At 34.4% G+C, this 24460-nt stretch overlaps 1 long non-coding RNA gene across 1 annotated transcript; it reads right to left on the reverse strand.

The window, feature by feature from the left end:
- Positions 1-9790: 9790 nt before the first annotated feature.
- On the reverse strand, positions 9791-24136 carry LOC113220191. Its single transcript, XR_003307116.1, has 4 exons — positions 24024-24136; positions 21173-21245; positions 15464-15470; positions 9791-9800 (listed from the first exon to the last, which is right to left on the reverse strand). It is a non-coding gene; the product is annotated as an uncharacterized LOC113220191 (long non-coding RNA).
- Between the last annotated feature and the right edge of the window lie 324 nt (positions 24137-24460).

Genomic DNA, 24460 nt, shown 5'->3' on the forward strand with positions numbered 1-24460 from the left:
TTACCTGGACACTCTTACATAGGAGCAGAAAAGCAACTTACGCAAATTCAAAGTACCACCATGGTTTAAGATTCCAAAGAGCAAATTGCTACCAAAAAACAAAGGCAACCGAATGGGAGGCACACTGTGGTTCTGGAAGTGACTTTGAGACAATACTGATGGCTTTACTCTTTCCTCGAGCATATGTATTGTGACATTATTGACATTAGCACTTTTGGGTCTATCCAGAGTCTAGGTTCTCTTGCTATGATCTTAGGACACTTGCAAACCCTCCTTTATGTCCAGCGACTCTATCTCAAGTTCAGTTTTTAACTAACAGTGTATAATTTCATAATTTTCCTTTCCTATTCCATTTTTTATTATTTGATTAATTTCATTTAGAAAACTACGGAATAAGTAGAAACTACTTACAGAAATATAAGTAGAAAATTATATAAAATATAAACATTATAATGGATAGTTCACAATATTCTGCTGTATGTGGATAAATACTATATTATTTATCTGGTATTTAAAATGCATTAGAGTAATTGAAACATAAATGCAACTTTAAAATAAAAGCAATAAGATTGGGAGTTATGTCTTGTTGGCAAAATTTTTTCATATCCTTAAGGCTCCTATTTGGAAATACATTCGTAGTAAAAACGGGGACATGTCTATGATGTCTGTGTAAGTGTGAAAGGATGCTAGACAGAAAGAGACCTTGGAATATTCCCATTCCTCAAGGCTGAAGGAAAATATATAAATATATATACATGTGTATGTATGTGTGTACACACACACACACACACGAAGACAGAATTCACCATCAAATAATAGGCAAGATGTGCCCTTGAAAATCATGACAATAAGTTACTTCCTCCTTGGAGGTGTTCTTCCATCCTTAAAAAGTGAAAACAATATTATATTGGATCTTTTGTCATTGCTTGGATAGAACTTGGGCAAGGTTTAGAAAATGGGCCTAATTTCAGAAACCCCTCTCTCCATGTTCAATGGAGAAAACATTTGATCGGAACTCACCACTTAAAAAGGGTGTGTGTGAAGGGATCCTTGGAAGATTTTCAACATTTGATGACATAGCTCCTTGGATGATTTTCAAGACCTGGAGGGGTCCATAATGAAGAACCATGCTGCTTCCATTAGTGTATTTTTCCTCTACATGTTTGCAGACAAAGCTGAGAATCTGTCCAATTTCTTGTTTGGCTAAGGTAGTCTTTATTTTAATAGAAAGGCTAGTCGACTTGGCACTTTTGCAAATGACAAGAGCAAGTGAAAGCTAGTAACATTTAGACAATTCTCATAGCCAATGGGAGATAACTTTGTGTATGTGACAGCTGTAATTTTTTCCACAGTAGTTTACCAAAAGGAGTAATATATTCTGAAAATGATGAAAAAATTTTGTCTTGCTTTACAGTTGTTAATCACCATATGATTTTATAGCCATATTGTGAAAGAAATTTAGTTGGGATATGTGCATTTAAAAGGAGAATTGTACCTTTATGTAGTTCATGCATCTTAACTAATATGCCAGTTTTCTTTTCAATGCTTTTGATATATTTAATTACTAATTAGGTTGATGGGTGAAGTATTAGTTTTGGAAATTCCACCGGCAATAATTGATTTATTCTTAATTTAAAAACTGGAAAGTATTGATGTATCTTAATAACCAGATTTCATTTTCTCTTGAGACAATAAATATAGTATTACAACATGTACCAAATGTATTTAGGTATAACTGTTTTGAGAGTTAGAATGCTACCATTTACTAAAATCTGAGGAATCTGTTTAAACTTTATTGCTATAATTATGAAAAGAGATATTATTCCTTATTAACAACAATAAGAACAAAAAAAAAATCCTGCAGAACTAAAAGAAAAAAAAATCACAAATTTAAAAAGTCACCTTTAAGGCTATATGATTTGTGGGGACTGACATAAAACTATAATGCTTCTTGATTTTATTCTGTGACTCAGAATGTATCTAAGGGTCTTAGTTTGCATTAAAATACATGCTTTAAAAAGTGTTCATTATGTTAATAATTATTAGGAAATGTATATTAATTGATGATCTCCTAAAGTAATTTAATGAAAATATTTATTCATACCCAGTAAAATGTAATATACTAGTAATTGATTTGTAAAGGGAACAAGTATAGAATAGTGCAAATTTTAAGCTGGTAATATTCAGGCCAAACATTTAAAAACTGTCTTTGTAGTTGATATTACCTTTAAGCTTCCATTATCACCCAAGACCAAAACGTTTAGCTTCAGCATCATGATCAGATTAAAACCAATTACACATGAATGATTTATTATAAAAATGAAAGATTGCTTTGGTAGTTGTTATGAATTCATATATTCAAGGCAGACAAGAAACCAACAATATAAAGGCTCAAAATTTCTATTATTTCAGGAGATGTTTCTGTTGTATTCCAGTTAAAGCCAGAACCTCTGCAAATAGCTTATTTAAGACTATAGTTGGTGAACATCCTTGCATTAAAGGATGGGTTCTGTGCAATCAAGGTAGTTATGGCTGTCAGTATAACTCTGTTATGAAAGCTAGTGACATTTAGATAATTCTCATAGCCAATGGGAGATAACTTTGTGTATGTAACTGTAGATAACTTTGTGTATGTTCAGTAGGGCAGTTCTAGTGAAACTATTCTCAATTTAAAACGGATTTCTACCAGGTTTCAAAAAGTGGAAAAAAATACTTCTAAATAATTGTTAAGTCAGAAAGGACCTCCCAGGTTCTATTTAACAGAAATTATATGCCTGCTTCCACAGAATGGATTTTCTATTTAGGTAAGTCATTCAGCTGAAAAATGAAATGGGCCATAACAGCATTTTTACTGCCTAAAATTTCATTTCAATGGCTCCCATTCTACTTTCCCCAGTGGAATGTGAATCCTTACACTCAAAAGCCAAAACAGTATGGGGGAGGGGAATCTGTTTTATGGCTTTAGAAGTTACCATTTTAAGTGCTGGCTCTAAGGTAGAGTTACAGTGGAATATTCCTTTAGCCAGTGGCACAGACGGGTATTTCTGGATGAGATTCTGCCCCCTTGTAGTGGAACGTGATGTACATTTTGATTCCCTGGCATGCCTACACTAACACCCATCTGTTATGATGGCATTGTTCCTTAAAAAAACGTGGTTTGCCAGGTTCCAGAAGTCCTAGGTGTCTGGCATATGTATACATTTGTAAAGGTATTTTCCAAAACTAACAACAACAACAACAACAACAACAACACAAACTAAAAACAAACCATGAGAGCTTAGTTAGGGTGCTTTCTTTTAGAGAATAATTTCATTGGTGGGCTATTACAAGCAATTATGTCACTAATGCATACATTTAGGAATAAGCACCCTTTCTTGTGTTCAACATTGGAAAATCTCCATGTGGAAAGAAATTCATTGGGACTTTGAATAATAACTCATCTTACATATAAACAATCCTCATTAATTGTAGCTGCTCTTATTCATGAATACCTATATTGTTTCATTCATGTTATTTTGATCAGTTCTACTAAGTATTCCATAAGATGGTTTATTAGAGACTAGAACCTCCAGAAGGACTGCTGTGACCAATTTTGAGATGGAAATTCATACCCCATAAACTTGACAAGATAGGGTTGATTGCCTGAGGTTAAAAAGCCCAGAAATGGCTTAAGTTAAAGTCAAACGATGGAAATCCTATAGAGCTCTGGGGCCCACAGGGGGTGATTGGTTAATTTGGTTACTGAAGAGAAGACATCCCGTTGCTTAGCTACAGGATTCTGGGTGGCAGCTCTTTTCCCTCTCACATTTCCTGGCGGTTTGTTTTTGTAAATGTAGTTTCTTGCAAATGAGAGTGTCTGCATGCAGATGTCCACATTGCAATTGTTTTGATTTGTAAAATGAAACAGTATTAGAGGAAGAAAAATACTTGGAGAAGTAAAATTTGGAAAAGAGCTTCCCCCATGTGCTTCACTGCTTAAATAGATTAAATCAAGTAATATAAAACATTGTAGAAACTTAAAATTGTGATATGCACTTTGCAAGATGCAGTATTTTTACTGCAGCACTGAATTCAGAGTTTCATTCATCTCTATAAGAATAATAGCATAAACACCTGTTGCATACATATGATTAAAAACCTCTAATATTCAATCTACTTGTGGAAAGGAAGATTGTTTCAAAAAAATCAATGCCAAAGATTTTATAGACATACTTATGTATGTTATTTATTTATTTCATCTTTGAGTACATTTAAGTTAAATTATCACATTTTACTTTGTATGCTGGTTTCTGTTTCAAATTTCTTAGCACTAAAGTGTGCGGTATAAACTGTAATAATTTCTATAATTATTATACCACAACCTATAAAAGTCATCATCATCTTATTAAAATAAAGTTATCTGTTTATTTTGTAGTATTAAAAGGTTATTGAATTATTTAGATTAAAATAGTAAGGGGTTTTTAATACAGTTCCATGGAAAACATACATGGCTATATTTAGAAAATCATTGATGAGTTGTGAAGCCAATTCAAAAGTGTATAAAGCTTATATTTTTATAAGGTTAGTGAGGCAATTCAAAAGAGTCATTCTGCTCTTCTTTCAGATTGTCCTTATTTGGGGCAGACTAAATACATAACGTCTTTGAATTTGTTTTACTACTGTTTATTATGTATAGCACTGGATAAAGAGCCTTAAAACAATGGTGATAGAAACCTTTTAGGCTAAGAAAGCCAATAGTTTTGCATGATAGATTTAAACTATATGTTACCACATAACTTAAACTTTGTAATTGATTTCGTTGGAAAAAAGAGATGTTTTTAAAAAAATTCGAAAATAAAAAAGCCTACAAGTAGAAATTAGTCATCCTATGGGCAAATAAACCTAAGAATGTGAGGCTGAGAAAGGATAGAATAAATTGAGAACCTAGAAGAAAACTCTGAAATTGTCATCGTGGCATTAACAGTGATGTTGTCAGGGTCCTTACCACATGCAACATGCTAGGAAGCCAAAAGACAAAACAAAACGACAACAAAAATACACACACACACACACACAAACCAAGATGTCACAGGAAACTGGGACAATGCTTAAAGAAAGATTTTATAGAGGATATGTGACTTAAATTGAGTTTTGACAGAATGTTATGATTTTTGAGTAGAGAAATGAAGACAGATATTCCAATAAGAAAAATAAGAAAATTTCAGTTAGAAAATAATGATAAAGAACTATTGAATCAATACTCTACTATTAACATTTTCTTTTGAATCACTGAAATATGCATCAATTTCATTAAAGGATAATGCTGTTGAACATGGTAAAGATAAGTTGCCCATCCAGAGACAAAATTAACAGAGTTCTTTGGACACATTGGATCAAGCAGATATATACAGACAGATACATATACTTGTGATTTATGTTCCATTAAGATCATATATCTTTTTTCAGAAAATTTAGAGAAAAGAAAACACTAGAAGAATATACACTAAAACCTATATTTTGTGTTTTATGGAGCCTTTTTCTGTTATCCTTTTGGTCATCTATTTTTTTTAATCCCCAGCAATAAACATGTATATATTGTACAACAGTGTGCCTTTTTTACTTTTTACCTTTAATGTTGTTACATTTATCTAGGTTCCTGGAAAGCAGTGAAACCAGCATTTGTGTTTTGCTATAAAGTACTTACTTTTCTACTTAACTTGCTACCTGTGATTAAGAAGTCTAAGTATAGACTGTCCAGAAGGCTACTGTACTATATTAAAGTTGGGTCATATTTTCAAATGTGATAAACATTCTTAATGCACTCTTTTTTTTTTTTTTCATTTAACTTGCCTGAGTAAATTTGCATAACTAATGAAGATTATACAGCCCACAACACAGCTCCCTATACCCTAGGTATTTCTACAAATACCTTTAAAGCTGTTTATGTTGAATAATATTTATGAATAATGAATGTTTTTTCTCTCTTCCTTCTTTTCTCTAGCCCACTCTTATACTGCAAGGCACTGTTGAAATAGCCTGCATATTCAATAAATGGCTTCTGTACAACAGCTTAGTAGAAAAATAAAATAAAATAAAATAAACCCGGTGAAGAGATGACAGATGTCTTTCCTAGTTTCTTCCTCCAAACAAGAATATTAGGTACAGGGCTGTTTCCAGGAGATCTCTGTGGAAAACCAATTTTTGTATTTTATCTTGTGAACATACCATTGAACAATGTTATAGAAGCAAAAATTGACAATAATTACTGTGATATAAAGTTTAAAATCATTTTCATCAATAGGCTAAAAAATTCATTCTGCTTTTTATGTTTTAAAAAATTTTAAACAAGTAAATTAAAGTCATATGCTCCATGAATGCTAATTCTGTCAGAATTTAGTATAAAGAAAGGTTATTGCTTTCAGTTTCTACTCACAAAAACTTTATTTAAATATCATCCATTACGTGTTATTGTTAAAAAGAATGCTAGAAAGGTCAAGTTTATGATGTTAGATATATAAATGAGAATCTCTTAAGATACTTCTTATAATAAATGCTTAGGGACTGGTATTTAATACATCTATTTAAATACATTTTATAGGCTAGAATTAATAAAAACCTAAACACAATAAATGTATGTAGAAAGAAGCATTAAGATTTAAAGGGTGAAGATATAAAGGATGATAATGGGAAAATATTAGCAGTCACTTTTTATTTATTTCCTCATGATATTATTTATTTATTTATTTTTGTTTAGCTTCATTTCATTTCATTTCTTTCTTTCTTTTTAACAGTAGGATATGCATGTTGTAATTTCTGGAAATGTTTTCATTGTTTAAAAATGTCAAATATATTTTTCATTAACATTTTGAATCTTTTAAAGTAAAAATGTATATCATTATTAAAACCTACTTTCCTACATTCTTCTAAAGATTAAGACATTCTGAGGTGGCTGTATGTATTTGGGCTAGACCAAGTAGTTTTTGCAGAGAAGGGCATTCTGGTCCCAACTTATTTACACCCTGCTCTTTCACAGCAGCACAAGACAAATTAAGAGATTTTAATCAACACAGAAAAGTCCTTTCCAAATCCATACAGCTGGTCTGAATAATTTATTCACTTTTTATTTAAACAACCTGCTCTCATTTTTTTCTCATGTGTTATTTCTAGTCTAAAAACTACAATGCCCCATCTCCAGGTTGAGAAACACGAGCCTGAATTCTCTAGCAGAGGGAAGTGTGACATGAAATGAATGTGCTTGCATGTAACAAATGAGAAGCAATTCAATGTTATTAAACTAATGGGTAAAATCAAAAATCTATGGAGAATCCCAGTACAATTCAAGACACACACACAGTAAAAGGACTAGCTGCAGGTTTTGCTAATGTTTCGGTTTTGCTAATGTTTCGGGTGTATATTTTCATGTTTCTTTTTTCAGTAGGTTAGGTGACAATCAGAAAGTAGAAGACTCAGTGATATGGCGATATACCCTTTATTCTGGATTAATTTGGGAGAAAAAATGACAGCTATTTACATTACAAGGTTCTTAGCAACAACCTTGGATAACATGTTGAATACAGCTCCCCCAAGCATCTGTTGGTTTTAAGGATCATGATGCATTGAGTGCAGTAAAAGTCTAGTATTATGATAGACTATCTACTCGAGTGAATCATTTTGCCTCCCTCACTATTATTTCAAGTGGATAATTCATTTTTCACTGTCCATTTGAAAACATAGTGATGTAGAGTGGACAGGCAAAGAAGAGCAATGAAACTGCTTTCCAGTTAAGGTGGGACTTGTTCTATATATCCAATATGGGGCAAAATGCAATGTGATATTTTCTTTTAAAGCTGATAAAATGGCTTAGAGTCAATTGCCCTTCCAAAACATCAGGAAAATTGGAAAATTAACTGCTTAGACTTTCATGATGATGATTTGGAAGGCTGTCACTCATGTGGATGAAGATATTCTGATGTCCACTTTCCCCCTTGTCCCTGGTGTGCCACGTTTTATAATCTCATAGCTAGAGACTGTATCAGGGTACACAGTCTAAGCAAGGGGTACTGTACAGTGGTGGTGGGAGAGAGCACAGGCACTGAATCACACCATTTTGATTTGAAACCAGGATCTGTCACCCTTACTAGCTGTGGGATCTTCAGCAATTTAAGTTACTATCTATAAGCCTCAATTACATCTTCAAAACAGTGGGACAGTAACAGTGCCCAACAAATAGAATCAAATGAAATGATAATTATGAAGTGCTTGACCATGTACCTGGCATAGCATAAGCACATAATAAATCTTATTTTACCAAGCTATTTTTCTGGAGAAATGCGACTTCAACTCTCATAAAGACTTTGTTACAGAACTTTATAAATATCTTTCCCCCAGTTTAAGATTTAAACTTAAGGCTGATCTAAACATACACACACAGATACACAGACACACACATGTTGTTTCTCTGTGTCTGCCTCTGTAGTTCTTTCTCTTTCCTGTATACATACATGTACACATACACACATATACATATATAAGTGAATATAGTGTGTATTCTACATACATACACATATTTTTGACTCTCAGATAAATGTCCATGACTTCACAAAATTTGGATTTATGAGATTGTTAAAAGGAACCACAGGACGACATTGGAGTAAGGAGAGAAAAGAAAGACATTAGTGTGAAATCAGTGTCACAAATCAAAACGCTGGAGTGCAGTCAAGAAAGTTGTGTATGAAACTTGTTATTCTGTCTTCTCCCTGGAAAGCTTTACTTTTTCTGAGAGAACTTAATATCACCTAGGAATTATTATATTTTTCCACAGTCTCCCCGTTAACTAATTCCCTTGTTGCACACATAGAGGTACAACAGTTTAATAAAACAAAGACTGACTTGACATTGCCAGCACGGGGTTGTTTGTGTTCACCTGTGACATTTACAAGTGAAGACATACAGAACCTTCTTTTGTTTCCTGGATAATCGTTCAGGTGTTAAAGAAGAAGTTGATTCAGTTTTAAATGGCATGATTTTCTCAAGCCTTGGGAAAATAATTGATGGATTTTCTTCTTCTTTTTTCATAGTCCAAGTATACTAACTGCAAAGTCATGTCTAACTGTTTAATTTTACAAGACTGAAAATATTGAATTTAAAGCTTACACTTTAGTTTAGGTTTATTCCTGGTGTTCAACACTGTCTAAACTTTCACAGGCAAATCGGAAATGAAACACAATTGAAAGTAAACCATGCTTTTTCTGCCTGAAAGGGGCCCTAATATTTCATTTTATGTTTTCAAATGGAATCTAATGAGAACGTGATTTTATACAGATACCTTGTGTCAATTATGCCCTGTATTCCTTCTAAAGCGATCTGTGCATTCATCTTGAAGCTTCATTAAGGATCAAGCCAAGTAGTCTTTAAAAAGTACAGGGTTTTGGTGATAGACAGATGGTGGCTTTCATGATGTCAGGAAGTGTCAGATATTATCGTTGGCTGCGGGATGGTGGCTACTATCCAAACAGATTGGGAAACAGACAGAAAGAGCAAGAACACCATTTGTTTTATTTAGATACATTGTGAACAGAAGGAAGCAAGACAGAGCATACTTTTACACATCTTTTTTCCACTCCTTGTGAAAACAGTTTAGGATTTGTTATGTTATATTAGCCCTTTCATTATGCAAAAACATGTGAAAGCCAGAGACACTGGTAAAAGAATTTGTCTCATTGTGATTTTCTATGAAGTTTGTTTATTTTTATTCTTACAGAACATGATTTTTTAAAAAATTTCCTTTCCTTGGCAATGTTGAGTGCTAGAAACAGAAAGAGCTGAGATGATGCCCTTTAGAAGTGCTATACTGTTAAGAGAGTATGAAGTGGGTATTGACTTCATGATCCAGAATGAGGGCTTCTCTGAGAACCTTATCAAAGATTCAGTTCCAAAACTGAGCTTGCTTGTTTGTGATGAAGCTTAGTTATTTCTGTAATGATTTAATTCACATTGGCAGCCAGAGGGCAGTCTCAGCTCCAGACAAACATGCTGGTCCAGTTACACCAGCAAAGCTGAGTATTTACTCGGCAGTAGACCTAGGCATCAGGGCACTGTCCTAATCTTCATTTAAATGAAAGGGAAAATTTGCTAGAATATTCAATAGATAAAATACCTTCAAACTTTGCTTTCTGAGAGTTACTTGTATTTCCCTCTTACCATAATCTTCTACTTCATCCCATAAGAGGTAACCACATTTTTGACATTTTGATGGATCAAAGATCTGGTGCCACAATCTGCTGTACAGTTGTGTCCCCAAACCAGAGTGAATATATTGGAAATTTGGTTCCTAATGCAGCTCCCATATATTTGAATGTGAGGGCCCATACTAAATAAGGAAGGACATGTTGCTCAAAAAAAAAAAAAAAAAAAAAAAAAAAATCCAAAAAAACAGTAGTATGGTGTTATATAGAATCCAAATATTTAGAATATTTGGAAGAGCATTTTAGATTAGTGGTTTTCACGCAGTGCTTCAGAAAGTTCCAAAGTTTCATGCAGTCCCTTTATGGGCTATGCTAGAGGGTGAGTAAAAGGTCAAGACTCCACTCCAGTATCTCTGCTTCATCTCAACAGCTGTGTCAGTGATGTGGCTTTCTAGCCTAGGGACAAACAAGGATTGGGATCTTGGCTTAAGAGGTGAGCATTCCTGTAGTAGAAAAGTGTAAAGCATTTGGCTGGGGCTGAGTTGGCATGACTGTATTTTAATTGCTCCCTAAGTTCAAACAGGAGTCAAATTCCAGAAGGAGGTTTGGGATAACTATGTTATAAAGTAGAATAACCTCCCTCTCACTTCCTTCCACGTCCCACTGATATTTGAGGCCTGAACATGATCAATATACCCAGAGGTTTTAAAGAGAAAGGAGAGCCTGAAAAACAGTAATCTTAGCCACTTTCCTAGGACCCCCTAAAATTGCACAAGGCTGTACTTCAGTTAATGCTATCTAAAGCACTACAGACACCTCTTTTGTAAATGAGCTACTCCACAGCAGCATACGAAATGTTGTGAATTATTTATTGGGGGAGTCTTGAAATCACAATATACATACTGAATAATAACTAATAGTTTAATCATGTGTTCATTAAAAGGCAAAACAAAACTCTCAAAATACTTTCCTTCGGTTCTTGAGACAAGCCCATATATAAAGGGGAGTACATCCTGAGACACCTGGTGGAAAGCTGGTCTCTGGATTGTGGGAGGGACTGAAGTAGATTGAAAAGAAGGGTACCAACATGGCACGTGTATACATATGTAACAAACCTGCACATTATGCACATGCACCTAGAACTTAAAGTATAATTAAAAAAAAAAAAAAGAAAAGAAAAGAAAAGAAGGGTAGCATAGACCCTTCATGCTAAGGGCATCTCTGATTCAAGAGTCAGTCAGTGAATCTCATAGAATTTCTACAAAGTTTTGGTTTATGCAGTAAATTTTATTGCCTTAAATGAAATTAACCCTTGTTCTATCTTGCAAAGAATCTGAAGCATTTGACAGGTTAAAATTATGTTTCTCCAGAGCATGAATTTAATATCAGCCCTGGTTAGAAGTCATCAACTGTTGCAAGAACTCTTGTAAAGAGAAATGTAATGTTAGAATATATGCTGAAACCATTAATTTATATCATGGAATGGAAATATCTGGGAGTCATCTTAAATCTCAGGTGGACTTTCAGACGTAGTACACATTGAATCTATATTTTGGTGGGCTATCAGAAGAGAAAACATTTGATACATAATGTATTGCTCAAATGTTATGTTATTACTAGGTTTCAAACAGCTAAATGGAGAATTATGTGTAAATTAAGATGTCATTGCATTAACAATTCAACTTCTTATTTAAAAACAATGTTGGGGCTTTGTTTCAGTGCACTTTTCTATGAAGTTTATTTTCATTTTACAGAATGCAATTTGTTTAAAAATATCCTCTCACTGAAAAATATTGAAAGCTTCAAACAGAGAACTAATTTTAAGCTCTGCAAAATATTATTTCCTTCTAATTTTAGGAACAGGGAAAAAAACCTCCTTACTTTACAAAAGTGGACAAAAATTACTTGCCTAAGCTGCTTGGTGTTAATCTCACGGTTTCTAGAGCTGAAACCTCTGACCGAGTATTCATTTTTCAAAATCACATAGATAATTCTGTATGTCACCATCCAACCCTCAATAAATTTATACACACTCACTTGTTTAAAACAACATTTTGAAACACGTGGTCTGTTGTCATAACCCACCTCTACATATATATACATATATATACGTATATATATGTAAATATATATCTATGTACTTATTTTATTTTTATAACACCAACTTCGTCTTGAAGTACTTATAACTTCAACCATAAAATTTATGCCATTTTAGAAACAGAGGGAGAATTATAGATGCTGACACTCATTTTTGGATCTCCCCAATTTCTGAGAGAAAGAGTTGAACTGAACCACAGCAGATTGAGAAGGAAGAAAACCTTGAAATTCATTCTTAATGTAATATGCAGAGAAGACATATTAACTCTTATAGCAAAAAGAAAATTCATCTACCTTCTTATCATTCAAAACAGCCTAAATTGACATTTTAACACATTTCCTTATGGTCTATTTCTGGTTTTGGCAGAAGCATGTGTCTGTTTTTTTTTTTTTTTAAATAGTTATACTCTTATATACAATTTAAAATACTATTTTTATATTGGATTTTTAACAGTATTCTTGAGTAATGAGGTGTACTAATTTTTATGCTTTTCACTGTTATTTCTTCAATATTCGCCCTAATTTTATATTTATCTTATAGTCAGAAGAAAGTGTTTAAAAATAATGAAAATAAGAAAGTCAATATGGCCACAGTTTTCTAAGTAGATTTGTTAGAAAAGGAAGGAAACATAAAGCTATTTGGGACAGTGACTCTTGGTAGGAACTTGGAGAGAAAGAACATCTTCAAATTGTAACCTCCCGCTGATAAAGGGTTCAAGTGATGTCAGTAGGATCTAGCTCCCTTGGTTATGTTTTGTCTTGACTTTCTTCTCAGACTTGATGGAGGAAAGTTATATGCTTCAGGCTCACAGAACTGCAACAACAGTTCAGAAGAATCTATTTCCCCAGTAACTCAGAATTCTGTAATTGTATTGTGTTGACACCGATGGACTTGACTTGAGTCCTGTGCCCACTCTTAAGCCAGGAGGGAATGAGCTTGTAGACATGTTTTGTAGACATGTCTTGTAGACAGGAGAGAATGAGCTGACTAGTTTTGCCTATTTCACATATTCAAATCCAGTAGGTTTTCATGTATTCAACTTCATATTTCACATATTCAACTTCAATACGTTTTGCCTATTTCATGTATTCAACTCCTAGACCCTAGGGGTGAAGTTTGAAAAGCATGATTGAGAATGGAATGAAGAGTTTACTCATATCAAATTTCATCTAGTAATACCATAAGAAGAAGAAATGAATTCTGGGAATAAAAACCAACAAATTCCACTAGAACTTTTATGACAACACACTCTCCTTAATGTCTTCCTATCTCATCTACATACCCTCATGTACTTTCTATCTCTTCCCATGACTTCAGTGGTTTTAAATACATAGCTATGTTTCCAGTGCACTCCCTCTCTTTTTGTCTCTATTTATCTGACTATATCCCTTAGGCAGCTTGATCCACTTTGAATGCCTCAATCAGAATATATATGTATCAAATATTTATTTCTATCCCAGCGTTCTCTCCTCAGGAGGAGCCCTGTCTATGTATCTAACAGACATCTCTATTTGGATGTCCTGCCCTAAAACTTCACAAGTTTCATAGTGAAAATCTTATCTACCTTTATGAATCTGTGTTTTTTCTGTTCACCTTCTCTTAGGGAGTGGCACCTTCTTCCCCATTCTTCCAACACCATTATATTTTAAGTCCTACTGCCTTGTTATCCTTTGAAATTGTCAATGTCTCTCCATCTCCCTTGCCACTATTCTATTTTGTCTATGCTGCAGTACTGGTTTTCCAGCAGACTTAGCTGAGGCTGGTCCATCTTTCCCTCCTGCCAAAATTAACTTACTAAAATCTGATCAGGTCAGTTCCTTTTGAAACCCACAAATGATTTTCCATTGCTCTCAGAAGAAGACCTATTCATATTGTTTATAAGAGACTCTAGTCTCTCCTTATGTCTCTAGCCTCATCTCTCTTCATGCAGGCCCTGAATTAATGGGCCACATAGGACAACTTGCAGTGGCTTGAGTGTGTTGCTTTTTTCTTTAATTACCTCCAAGCATTTGCATGTATTATCACTTCTGCCTGGGAGACCAGCATATTAGCCTGATATATTTTCTGTTCTGAGGTCATTTCCTATGGATACGTTTTTCCAGTCACCTTTCACACCTATTCTAAATGCAAGGTTATATGCTCCCTGTCACCTACCCTGCCCCATTGTGGGAGAGTTTTTTTTTTTTTTTTTTTCTTTCTTTTTTGAGATGGAGTCTCCCTCTGTCGCCCAGGCTGGAGTGCAGTGGCGCAATCTCAGCTCACTGCAAGCTCCGCCTCCCAGGTTCATGCCATTCTCCTGCCTCAGTCTCCCGAGTAGCTGGGACTACAGGCATCCTCCACCATGCCCGGCTAATTTTGTGAGTGTGTGTGTTTAGTGGAGACGGGGTTTCACCTTGTTAGCCAGGATGGTCTCGATCTCCTGACCTCGTGATTTGCCCACCTCAACCTCCCACAGTGCTGGGATTACAGGCATGAGCCACCGCGCCTGGCCTGTGGAAGAGTTTTGAAACCTTTTTGTAATTTCTTCCTTACTCGGCTATTTTCTCCAGTGGATTAAAATTCCCTGAAGATAGTGACTGTGCCTTAGTCAAAGTTATATTTTCAGCATTTAGATGGTGCCTTGTGCTTAATTGTCTCCCAAAATAATGTTTATTGAGTGAATAAAGCAGTTGTTACCCCATGTTACAAACAACAACCCTAGTCACAGAGTAGTTGTGGGTTTTAAAATTCAGACAATCAGTGTTTTAATGTGAGTGTGGCTACAGACAAGTATTTTAGCTTTATAGTCAGCCTGTTAAATTTCTCTCTGCAAATTTTTGGGGCAAAGTCAATCAGAGTGGTCCTGCCGAAGAGGATTGTATTCTTTATCTTCAGGAGTTTATTGGCATCAAAATGAGGCATTTTTTTTTTTAAAGTATGTATGTAACATCAGTTCAATAATGACAGATTGATTAGGTTTCATCTCTGAAGACAGTTGATAGACTAACATGAGGGCAGGAATCATTACCTTTAGCTTGTCATTAATCCTTATGAAATATCTTTTCCTATAGTAGTGATTGCTCTAATAAATTGAAAGTGGAAATATATTTATGCAAGGCTGAAGATTTCTGTTTTCTGCTATTTCAGGTATATGTGCAAGGTATTTCTAGAGACTTAATGTTCTGTACTTAGGCTTATCAGATTGCTTAATACAGGTTTCCACACTCAGTCTGTGTAGTGGATAAGATTTCCTCCTTCATCATTTCTAACCCCATGATCAAAGCAACAATCAAAACCCACTTCGTGTAAATGTTTTTCTGAAGCACATTTGTACATTTTGCAACAGCCATTCTGCCTCATTACAACATAACTTGGTTGAAATTTCTGGTTATCTGTGTATGTATTGTGAAGTTTTCTTATAAGAGGATTTTTATTCTTATGGACACAAAGACGAGTGTCCATAAGAATATGTAACGAGAGGAAAAAATATATTCTAAATTAAGCATCTACTTAATAGTTTGAGGAGTATTTCATTTACTGATTTTAACACCATCATTTTTATTTCATATAAAGGTGAGTGGTGATTATTTTTTATGAGCAAATATAATGAAATTAATAGATATATGTTTAAGAGACTATCCATAATTGCTGGCTTAAATGATTAGGGTTTCTACAGATGTGTTATCAGAATTTCTTTCATGTGTAATGGCAAATAACTGAAGGCTACATATTTTAACTATTATTTGTGACCAACTAGACTCTCCTATCTAACCCTACCTGTGTCACACTTGACCACAGGTAGGGTTACATTTGACACAGCTGGTGACACAGCTGGTCACCTAATAAGCTGTGCAAGAGAAAACTTGATGGGTGGATGAATGATTAGATACTAATTTGGTCACATTTGCAATAAGTTCTAAGCAACTGAACAAACATTCTTAGATTATAGAACTTGAGTTATGTGAATTTCTGTGGACAGGGACAACACTTTCTTTGGAAATCTTTCTTTGTGAGTGGCCTCCATGTTACAGAAAGCACATTCCCTATAGGTGCCTTTCTTTTCCTTTATATTCAAGTAGAAGAGGGAATAGAGTTGATGGGCCTGTCACAAAGACTAATATTAATGTCACATAGGATAGGAAAATAAACCAAGTTACTCCATCTCTGTCTCACATTTGGTATACTACTATACTTGAAAGAAATATAGAGGTTTCTAGATGTCCTGCTTTGAGAACTATTAACATAAGTTTGAATTTCAATTATACAGGTATGCTGTTCCCCACAGCCATTAAGCCAACTCACTTGACTTATGAGTCAGTTAAACTATTGCTCCTTTCCATCAAGCTGGCCATGCTAACATGTGACTCAGTCAGCCATTATTAATTTTTTACCAAAATATTACCTATATACAAATCATTTTATTTTATGTTTTGTTTTCAATTAATTTCCAATTGGTTTACTGAATGTGTTGAGTGATTTTTAGACTATAATGTAGGGGTGATTACTTTGGATTCTTATAATCTCAAAAGAACTTCTGAAAGTCATATGCATTTTTAGAAAATATCAGTGATGGTGATAAGAAGAACACTTGAAACTGTATTAGGTATGAAGTCAGACAACTTGGGTTTGAATCGTGACTCTCCCAGAGTTTAGCTACTTGTTTTCATATGAATTACTTAATCATTCTAGGATTTAGTTCTCAGAAATAATAGAAACAGCTTTAGAGGAGAACCATGAGTATGAAGTTTATGTGAAAATCCTTATTAAAATGTCTTGCTCCTGGTAGATGGGCAACAAAAACATATTTTTGAGTTAATTATTAAATTAATAACTAAATGAAAGAAAATAGGCATTATTTTAAAAGACCAATGCAAAAAAAAAAAAATGCACTGAGGATTAAACTGCAGTTGAAGTTAGTGTAAATGAACCTGAAATAATGGAGTTACACAGAGTTCAATTTTAAATTAAGATCAAACTACTCTGAATTCCAGAGGTTTTATTAAACCTTTCCACTGATGTTAGTCTTAATAAGTAGACTTTTGTACCATATTGAGGAACAGAATTTAAATTTTCAACACATTTAATAAGTTGGAAAAATAAAATGTCAGAAATTACAAACTGAATTTTTTAATAATAAACTTATTTGTACAGCAGGTACTGTAGAGAGAAAACCTAAGTATTAATAATGATAAGACAACATAAGACCCTTTGGTTATGGTATTCTTTCTGTAAGTTACTAATATTATTATAAGGTCTTTTTATGTGGGGTATTGCAGAGGGATATGAAGCAACAAAAGCACGTATGAGAATTTGTCATTATAAATTACCAGTTCACAAAATCTTTTATACACTTTTTGCTTTTCTAAATACCGAGAACCCACTATGTGTCACACACTGTTCTCAGTTCTGGGAATATGAAAGCAAAGGCAAAAACTGTTTGTCGACCTACCAAAACTATAATCCACAGAAAAAGAGAGCTATTAAAAATATTTTACAAATATAGTAACTTTTATGAAAAGAAAACAGTACTAATAGTGCAAGTAAGAGACCAAAGACTTGAGATAAAGTTCCCTGTAGTCTGACACCTAAAGACCTCAAGAGAGAGTAGGTATCAGCAAGTGTGAATCATGTGTGTACATATATATATGCACTTGTGTGTGTGTGTGTGTGTGTGTGTTAGAGAGAGACAGACGAGGGTTCTATGAGAGAGTAAAGTATATTTTCAGAGGCATGGAGATGAGAGCATATGTCTATGGTCTGGAGTGGAGAGCTGGAGATCAGGTTAAAAAGTAATCAGAAACAGGCCGGACACAGTGGATCATGCCTATAATCCCAGCAATTTGGGAGGCCAAGGTGAGCGGATCACCTAAGGTCAGGAGTCAAGACCAGCCTGACCAACATGGAGAACTCCACCTCTACTAAAAATACAAAAAACTAGCTGAGTGTGGTGGTACATGCCTGCAATCTCAGCTATTCAGGAGGCTGAGGTAGGAGAATCGCTTCAACCCAGGGAGTAGAGGTTGTAGTGAGCCGAGATCGCGCCATTGCATTTCAGCCTGGGTGACAGAGCGGGACTCCATTTCAAAAAAAAAAGAAAGAAAAGAAAAGAGAAAAGGAAATCAGAAGCAGATATTGGTGGGGACTTTAAGCCTTCAAAAGCATTAAACATATGTGTAAGGAGATGCTACTCATGTATTTTAAGTAGGACATAATATTGTCATTTTTTGTTGTTGTTATTGCTGTTAAATACAGTCTTGATCCTTCACGGTTTGTTAAAGAAGCATCTGTAAAGACCACACAAATAGCAAATGGAAAGCAGCACCTAGAGAAGGTAAAAAAAAAAAAAAAAAGAGAGAGAGCATTGCATATCATTTAATAAGTTAACAATATTTTTTAAAGAAAATATATAATGTGGGGAAGAGGCCACCATGCTCTAGGATGGTGATTTTCAAACTATCTGTGGTGGAGGACTAGTTTTCTTTTTCTTCTCTCTGTTGTTTCCAGTCTCTCACAGACTGACACTTTTATGAAATACAATGAAGATGAATTACTTAGAAAATAAACTTTAAAAGAACAGATATACAAAATATGAACCTCATTTTTTTATAATTAGATTCAACAAACACAAAATTGCATTTTCATAAATGCAATCAGAAAAAAAAAAAAAAACAACAGAGGAAAAGAGACAAGAGTCTCAAAACCTGTACATGTTGCTCATTGAAGGTATGTGTGGAGGTGATTAAAATTTCTGTGCTTACTTCCTTGCAGACCAATAAAAAATGGGACATAGATCACACTTTTAGAGATTTTTGCTTTAGGAATTACTTTACATACCACTAATGATATCAACTTTGTCTCCAAATTTGTTAAGGATAAGAAAGCAAGAAAATTAGTATTAACAACTGGGATTTGGATACTATGTAGAAAGATGTGAAACTAATAAAAAACGGAAAAGAAAATTCTAAGATTTTTGCCTATATAGCTCCCTTATCAAAGAATATTAAATTTATTTTTAAAATAAAAATGGCTTTGATGCCATTTTTCCTGTCATGCAACCCTCCCAGGCTAAGGGATATTAATTACATTGACAAATTTGTATTGGCAGCAAAAAACCAATGGGTTTGACTTTTATCATTTGCTAGAAAATTACATTATAGTAGCCATTTTGTATAGTCTAATATTTCTCAGTTTACAGCAACATTCTGCATCCTGAGAAACTTCACTTGGAAAAAGAGTGATTTAAATATTTAAGTAATATTTGCTTTTAATGTTTTGAATAATAGGAAGCAGGAAAGAGATTTTCAAATGAGCAGATAAATAGATATATGGATGGCAAATAAAGTTAAAAATTAATTAAATTTATATATAAATAGTATTGAAATGAAAACATTAAATTCACAGTATCAGTAAAATGCATTAATTCAAAACTATTCTATTTTTCCTTATTCATTACTTTATCTGTTAATTCAGCTCATCTTTATCGAGAATCTAATATAAGCCTACAATTGTGTTGGGAGCTGTGATTATTAAAGATACGAACCGCTACGTGAAAAGTGCTCATAATATAAGGAAGAGTGGAAAAAAACATGTAAGTGATTGCAATCTGATGGAATAACCATGAAGAAGCAGTGTCTGTAATAGAAGTTTAGTTTCAGGAAAGGTTCTTGAACACTTCCATACGCTCTTCTAAAGACTAGGCAGATGTTATCATGGGAAGTCTGAGGCTCTTATAAAATGATCAACATATGTATTTTAGGGCTCTCACACAATTTCCCAAGTTCATATCATTTTCGCCAGCCAGCATTCTTAGACTGGGCCCATACAAATTTTCACTTTACTTTTTTTCCTACTGGGACATTAGAATTCAGTAATAACCAACTAGTTATAATCAACTAGTAATAAATATAATGATAATGTTCATAAAAATAACTGTGATTTATTGATTGTCTATTATGGACCAATCACTTGACAATTTTTATTTAATCCATTCAAAACAGAGATATTATATCCATTTTAGAGATGAGGAAAGTAAGGTAATCGGCCTAAGATTATACAGCAGTTCTGTGGCAAGGTGAGAAGTCAAACCTAGACAATTTTGCTGCAGCATTCTCCAGCGTAAGTCCCTCACTGAGTTTTCTATAGCATTCCTCCTCTCTGAGGCCCAAATCCTTTGTATTGGTGACTAAGTACATTCCAATCCTTTGCCACAATAGAACAATATAAATTTATGACTCTTTCTTTTTTCTTAGTGTTGTCTGGTTTCTCCACAAAGACTCAGTCTACTACATTACATTGTAGAATGGATGAGCTAGTCTTCTCTAGATCTGAGAGATTATTTTTGAAAATCGTAATTCATTCAAACCTATTTTTGAAAGAAGGTAAAACCTGAATCTTGAAAATATCCATTTTACTTATTTTGGTAATCATTCAGAGAACATAACAAATAAAACTCATGTTTTCTCATTGTTCTTCCACAAAACATTGAAGAAAAATGCTTAAAAAATATTAGTTAATCCCTAGTTTGCCTAATATATTTGTATGAACACTTGTATTCTCAATGTTATGTTTGGCAAGCATTGGGCATTTTAAATTAATGAATTTACCAACCACTTAGGGAGAAGATTTAAAACAAAGTTTACTCTCAAGATGTAACTTGAGACTGAGTTATACCACTGTTTTATTATTCCTAATGGCACTGAGTCAATCCACAGATATTTCATCCTGCAATTTTCTACTGTTATGAAAATGCATAATATTCATCATTATAATACTTTACAAACTGACCATAAACCAATGTTTATAGTCAGTTAATCATTGTATTACTTTGCTTTAGGTAATTTAGTACATTACCATAATGTAGCAATCTACTTAATACAAATTTTTAAGTGAACACAATAAAGTTGTATAGCATTAATATATTATGCATTCTAACCTGAAATTTTGAAATACAACCGAAGTTTGGACAGAGTTCAGATGTTCTACGACTTTGGTTTCCTCTAGCTTTGCTGAGAAAACAGTAAAGACTTAATGAAGGTCATCAGTAAACTATTATTCTACTTCTAACTATGCATCCTTTCTCAGCCTGCTTTAGGCCACAATTTAGGAATCTACAACTACTTATTTTTAAAATACTAATAACTCCAATTAAGGGAAGCCTACTTAAAGTTTTAAAAAATCAGTAACTTTGGGAGTAGGTGACAATAATGTCAATAAAGTGAGATAGTGCTTCTCTTTTAAATGACTTCAAGGAATTTTTTATAAGCACTCTTAAAATGAACACAGTCATTTCAAGATAGTGAAATTGGACATCATCTTTGTTTTGAGAACTAACATTTACTGAGTGGCTACTATGTCTCAGTAACAGTGCCAAGAACTCTTTTTTTCATTATTACCTTTAATCCTCATTATAGGCCTGAGATAAAGATTGCATTTTGGGGACATAAAACTTGGAAATCTTTTATTAATGCCAAGTTGTGGTATTAGTTGGGATTTTTAGAATGAGTAAAGAAATCTGTATAAATGTAGATCTTTCCTCCACTGTTCATATGATATAAAGAATATGAATCTTATGGAAATATTAATGCCTCTGAACTGTGAAAGTCTCAGCATAGGTATTGCATGGTGTTCACACAGATGGGAGTAGATGGTAGATTCAAGGAATGGACAAAGTATTCATATGAATCAGAGAGAGAATGGCTGCATCTATGAAGCTGTCTGGTCACCTCCAATGTTGATGAAAATCAGACAAGTAGTTTCTAGACATCAGATGAAGAAACAGACCCACTTCAATGACATTTGCAAAAGAAATTGGTGTGTATAAGAAAAAGTATGAGGGGATTCTTCTCTGGTCACTGCAGTTATTGTGGTTCACTTGCATTTAAAAAATATTTTCATTGTTTTCAAGTGATTAAGTTCTCTCAAGATCATTATTGCTGAAGAGAGACACTTAGAATTTTAATCATTGCTCTATCAGGTGAACAATCTTTTAACTTTTTTTTTTTTTTTTTGAGACAGAGTCTCACTCTATCACCCAGGCTGGAGTGCAGTGGCGCAGTCTCGGTTCACTGCAACCTCTGCATCCCGGGTTCAAGCAATTCTCATGCCTCAGCCTCCCGAGTAGCTGGGACTACAGGCACTTGCCATCATGGCAGCTACCTTTTTTTTTTTTTTGAGATGGAGTCTTGCTCTGTCACCCAGCTTGCTCTGTCACCCAGGCTGGAATACAGTGGCACAATCTTGGCTTACTGCAACCTCTGCTCCTGGGTTCAAGAAATTCTCCTGCCTCAGCCTCCTGAGTAGCTGGGATTACAGGTGTGTGCCACCACACCAAGCAAATTTTTGTATTTTTAGTAGAGACAGGGTTTCACCATATTGGAGGCTGGTCTTGAACTCCTGACCTTGTGATCCACCTGCCTCGGCCTCCCAAAGTGTTGGGATTACAGGTGTGAGCCACCATGCCCGGCCTACTTTTTGTATTTTTAGTAGAGCCTGGTTTTCACCATGGTGGCCAAGCTGGCCTCAAACTCCTGACCTCAAGTAATCCACAGGCCTCGACCTCCCAAAGTGCTGGGATTACAGGCATGAGGAGCCACCAAGCCTGGCCTCTTTTAATATTTTTTAAAGCAGAATCTGTGCTCTATATCTTTTTAAAAAATTTTCTTCATCAGTCCCTATCAGAATGTGTTGAACACTGGAGAAGTGGAACACATTAATTTAATTAATTGATTGAAAAAAGGTGTTTTCTTTGGTGTGTTTTCATTTTCTGTTATAAAATAAAAGTTTCTGTAATGAATGTACTTGTTCTTAGAGAAAATTAATGGAACAGGTAGAAATTGCTTGAGCACTAAGAAAAGAAACATAGTGAGGAAGCTCATTCAGTGCTTCTGAAACTTGCTGCACACTAGAATCACCAGGAAGTCCTTAGGAAATGTCAAAGCCAAGACCATAATGCAGACAATGGAACAATAATCTGGCCGGCGGGCAGGTAGTGGGTCAAAGGTGTCAGTATTTGTTGAAGTTCCCCCATGATTGCAACAAGCAGGCAAGTTAGGAACCCACTGAACTATTTTATCATATGTTGTGGGCATCACTTTCAAACTTGGCTTTACTCTGTTTGAAATAAATCCTTCTAGATTAAATATTTTTATGTAATAGTCTTGTCCAAATATATACATAACAATGACTGAGTAGAGATTATATAATACACTGTGTATCTTATGAATGAATGTTATAGGTCTAGGTTCTGAGACTTAAATTTCTCTCACTCTACATTAGGGAAAAGAAGACAAAAATAGAGAATTTGCAGAAACATATCTTATTTCAAATGATAAGATTTACCAGAAAAAATACTGAGTTCAAAATAGAATATTTAATGTGTTTTCAATAATGGCAATACTCTGTTAGACTTCAGCACTAATGCTTTCCAACTGTTAGTTTTGATTGTGAGTATTTTCAAAAGAAGCTGATTGAGAATACCCAGAAAAAGCAAAATTGGTAAACGCGGAATCAAACTATTTTTTCTCTTTGCTGTATGTTTCATTCCAGTGTTTTGGTTAACAAAAGTATATACTGAGTTAATACAATAATACAAATATTAATAATATAATAATAATAAAATAATACAAATAATAATAGTGATAATCACCAATACACTGGCCATTTATTGAGCATCTATTTTAGGTTCTTTTTATAGATTATTGCCAATCTTGAAATTGACTGTATCAGTCCATTTTCATGCTACTGATAAAGGCATACCAGAGACCGGGAAGAAAAATGGACCCCACAGTTCCATGTGACTGGGGAGGCCTCACAATCATAGCAGAAGACAAGGAGGAGCAAGTCACATCTTAAATGGATGGCAGCAGGGGAAAAAAGGACTTGCGCAGGGAAACTACCCCTTATAAAACCATCAGATCTCATGAGACTTGTTCACTATCATGGGAACAGCATGGGAAAGACCTGCCCCCATTACTTATTTACCTCCCACCTGGTTCCTCCCACAAAACGTGAAAATTCAAGATGAGGTTTGGGTGCGGACACAGTCAAGTCATATCATCGACCTTGATATTCACCCTTTGTATTGAAAAGAAAATGGACATCCAGAGCCACTGACTTACACAGCATGTAAGTGGCAAAGCTGGGACACCAACCTAGAGGGCTTCACCTCAAAAGCACATGATTTTTCGCTTAATGAATCCTGTGTCTCTAGTCACAATAGCTA

The sequence above is a fragment of the Piliocolobus tephrosceles genome, chromosome 8 (genome assembly GCF_002776525.5).
Source record: "Piliocolobus tephrosceles isolate RC106 chromosome 8, ASM277652v3, whole genome shotgun sequence".
NCBI classification, from domain to species: domain Eukaryota; kingdom Metazoa; phylum Chordata; class Mammalia; order Primates; family Cercopithecidae; genus Piliocolobus; species Piliocolobus tephrosceles.